This window comes from Elephantulus edwardii, unplaced genomic scaffold (genome assembly GCF_000299155.1).
Source record: "Elephantulus edwardii isolate Elephantulus edwardi_28Jun2011 unplaced genomic scaffold, EleEdw1.0 scaffold00041, whole genome shotgun sequence".
NCBI lineage: Eukaryota > Metazoa > Chordata > Mammalia > Macroscelidea > Macroscelididae > Elephantulus > Elephantulus edwardii.
In genome coordinates this window covers 18,299,037-18,303,282 of record NW_006399791.1, presented here as the reverse complement: position 1 = coordinate 18,303,282, position 4,246 = coordinate 18,299,037, and the positions used below count along the sequence as shown (strand labels likewise).

General features: G+C 44.1%; 1 pseudogene; it reads left to right on the top strand.

Annotated features, from left to right (window-relative positions):
- The first annotated feature begins 260 nt into the window (after positions 1–260).
- Positions 261–1,061, top strand: LOC102857764 (annotated as a pseudogene).
- Positions 1,062–4,246: the final 3,185 nt, after the last annotated feature.

Here is a 4,246-nt window from a genome sequence, read left to right as displayed (position 1 = left end):
TTCTGAGGAGTTAATCTTCCAACCAAGGCTCTTGACACCATCTCCCCACTGCTGCTACTATCACTGCAACCTGCGCTGCCTGTGAACCCACCACCCTGTTGTCTGCTGAGGATTCGTGAAAACTATCCCTACCAAGGGGACCAGAAGCTGCCGCCACCACTGTTGAGGGTTCCTAAAAATTGTCAGACTTGAGTCCACTCAGAAGAGTTCAACCCAAAAGAACAGGACATGCAGCAGGAGGTTCAACCAGAAAAGGCAGTATGCTGATTCTTTCAATCAATAATTGTTTCCAGTTACTTTGCAACCATTAAGTCCCAGCAGCTGGTTTAAAAGAGACGGCAAAAAGTGGACTAATTTTGAAGCTGATTTCCAATGATATTTACCAAAATCTTGTTGTAGAAGATTGACCGTATGAATCTAGAGACGGCAAAAAGTGGACTAATTTTTAAGCTGATTTCCAATGATATTTACCAAAATCTTGTTGTAGAAGATTGACCGTATGAGTCTAGAAGGCAATCCAGGTCTTTTCTTGGTGGAGAGAGTTTCACTCAGTTGTAATTGGTAAGCGTCGGAATCCTTGGCAAGAAAGTAACCTCCATCTGATGAGAGAAGAGGGTATAGAGCTGCCTAGAAGAAACAGTGGAGGAGGAACCATGGCATGGACAACATTGATTGACTCTTTACAACTCAGAGCAAGTATGACAGGATGGAAAATCTGAAATGAACTGTGAGAACTCTGAATACTACTGTCCAACCCCAGCTGGATATGCAGGCTACTAAAAGATTAGACCTTTTACTTCATGGGTAGTTAAAAAAAAACCCTCAGGAACTGTTTCAAAGATTGACCAGACTTATCACCATTGTACTTTATTATTATGCAATACAGATAGGAGGACCTTCTTGTCATCGTGTTAAAGAGCCCTTCGCAAGAAATCAAGGCCACTGTTACCATACCTTCCTTAGGAAATAAACCTTTTGGAAAATATTCCTCTCTGACCTCTGAAGTGTTAATGAATGCTATTGCCACAGAGTGTGCTGCTTACCATGCGCCAAGCGATTGATAATCACATTAATTTGACAAAACCGGGGGAGGGAACGCTGCTGCCTGGAATAAACAGCAAAGCCAAAGAACTACACCTTTTGGGAGGTGATATGTGGCAAGACGCCACCGTTCAGTATAAAAACTACCTTTATTATCTAAGATGGACAATCACAATTGGAAATCGAAAAAATGGAAGCATTCAAAAGTCTATAATATTGAGACACTTTATCATTGGTTGCCACTGCAAATACGTGACAAATTCAAGTTTTATTGACAGTAAATTTTGCCCTGTTGAAATTACCATACTAACAAATTTATTACTTGGAACATGTCCAGAATACCTGTCTAATAAATGGAATATTCTCTGTGGAAAAATTAAGAGAAGAACGTAACTTTAAAAAAAAAAGCAGACTAACCAAGTAGTGAAGGTTTAAATGTGAAAATTTAAAAACTAAATGTACCTTTTTTTTTTCTCTTAAAAAAAAGAGCATCTTTCAGTAAAAGAAAGAAAAAAGTGTAGGAAATTCAGGTGTGCATAAAACTAAGGGGTTAAGAAATGGTCCCCTCGAATTCACCTAAAGAGAAGTATTAAGTGCCCAAGGTCTATGCCTAGTGATTCATTAAACGTTCAAATATACCAAAGCCTCACTTTTGTAAACAGGAGAAGTAGATACTCATTCACTATACTAAGTTAAAATAATAACTACAGTCAATGCGAATGAAATTTCTCTCTTAGTGAAACAGGAATTGACAAGTGAGGCATAAATAGGTGCTAAGTAAGATAAAAACCACATTTCCCAGAGCTGATTTTCCTTGGCCTTTTCCAATGCTTAGTTCTTAAGAAACAGCATTTCCCATCTTGAAAGAAAGAAGCCGATAATTCTGATCTCAGCTGCTATGTCACCTGAATGAACTGGACATGAGTTTCCATGAAAGTCAAGGGAAGGCAGCAGTCAGCCTGGCACATGAATCCCCCCAGATCACAGCTAGAAGCCGCTCAGCACTCTATGACCCACCTCTCTGCAGTGACAAAAAAGAGGGGCTCCTGGAAAGATGCTCTTTTCTGACACAAAATGCAAAAGTAAGAAAAAAGTAGTACTTTCCACACAGAAAAAAAAAAAAAAAGGACTACATCATTTTCTTTCCTTCTCCACAGCCGATGGGTGCAAAAAGAAGGAAACTCCAATTTGGGAAGAGAGGATTTGGGGACAAGCAAGTGTCCCCTCCTGAACTGTAGCAGGACTCCTTGCTTCCCGCTCAATTCCTGGCCCCCTCTAGCAGCGACACCAGGTGGGCTCAGAGATGCTGAGTAATGGCTGAACTCCCCAGCCAGAAATCACCCTGAAGAAAGGGGCGAGCCAGCTGGGCATCTCAGAGGGATGCTGCAAGACCCAGAAACTTATGTTATGAGGAGTTCAGTTTGGGGTCCAAAAAAGACGGGTTTATCATGCAATTAAAGAGCTTTCGGTCAAATATTTACCATCCCAGGACAAATAATGATCATGGAGATGAACAGCAAGGGAAAGGATGTGGAGCCTAGCTGTTCAGTGACACAAATTAGCCTGAGGAAGAATTTTATGCTGAGGACTTGTAATGACTTGTAAACCCTTCCTTACACCAGCTCGAGTGAGCGACATGTTCACAACTTTGGAAGTTCCAGGTGAGGAGAAATGAAGCTCCTAAAGAGTGGATGACATGTTGGCATTAAGACAGAGAATGTGAAACCTCTCCCATCAAATCAGAGTTGTAGGGGCTTTTATTTTCAAGGAATGAGGAGAGATCCTAAATGTTGTAAGTGAAAAAACCAATCATATGTCCTTGGCCTGCCTCCAGCAGCTGATGGACACCATAGGTCAGCATGTGGCATGGGGGCTGCTGAGTGGGCGCAGTGGGGGTGTATTGCTTTGTCTAGCACAGGGCTCTCTTGCCTCAAGGCAAGGTGAGCAAAGTCTTGATGGGCTGGAGAAGACCAAGGGGTGTGGGGAAAATGGAGTGAAGTCGGAGAAATTCCCTCATAGATCTGCAATGAGCTCCTCTGGATGCATTCTCCATGAACAAACATCAAGCTGTCCTGCCTCTCTCCAGGGTGCCGCAGCCCTCTGTTATTGACCCCATCCTCCTCCCAGGCACCTACACTGGACACAGTCATGTCCCCTTTGGTTCAGCATGTCCTCTGTCCTCCTCCCTGCCCTGCCAGCTGCACCTCTGTCCTCTCTACTTGTCCAGCCATCCCACTCCATGTTTCTCCCTTTCTGCCCATACCACTTGTAATTTTGGGTCATTTCAACAATGAATCTCAACTCTTATAGCCTCCCCAAAACCTGTTCACTCTCTTAAACATCTAAATATCATTCTAAGGAGCCTTTTCTCAGACACTCTTTCATCCAGGTCCTCCATTGCTCAGTTAACCTCTTGTGGTTCCCCATTGCAAGCAGATTAAAAGCCCAAACCCTTTAACTTAGCTTAGAAGGCTCTGTGCATTACCTGCCTTTCCTTGCTCCGCTCCCTGCACATCTCCTTTGCTTTTATCCTCAGTCGTTCCTGAGCTGTTTATGTACTTGTTACTCCTCTCCTAACCAAAGAATCTCCGTTCGTGATTCATTTGGGTTTACTACCGGGATAATGGCCTTGCCCACTTACCTGGCGAGGCTCTAAAGGTACTCGCATGCCAGAGTTGCCCTTGAGAACCCAGGTGCAATTCTGGAGGCCAGATTGTCTTCGGAGACCCGAGGGTTTGTGACCAGCAGCAGGTCCCTTTGGTCTCCTGGCCCCTGCTTGCTGTGGGTCTGCTCTCTCTGTGTCCCGGGTCATCCAGTAACCATGACTGCAGTAACCATGACTCAGTCACATCAGGCTTGTCCTGAGTTCTCTGACTGGGTGAAGCAATTGGGAATGTTCAGGGAGGCCCTGACTTTGTGGACTGTGCCTCCCAACACTTGTGCTTCAGTGTATACCTGAAACATTCCTGTTTGTTAAAGGGCCTTTCCATCCATGTGCTATTGCAGTATTTCTCGATCCCAGTTGAGTCTGGAGCCTTGTGTTCTTTGCCAATTCTGTGATGCCACTTCTGGCTTTACCCTGATTTCGTTACTCTTTCTCATCCCTTTAGGCTCATTGGCTAAACCTCAGAGCCCCTCGCTTGCCACGAGATGAGAGTTCGCTCTCTTTCTGCAACTTTGGAGGCTGCTCCACATTCAGACTTTC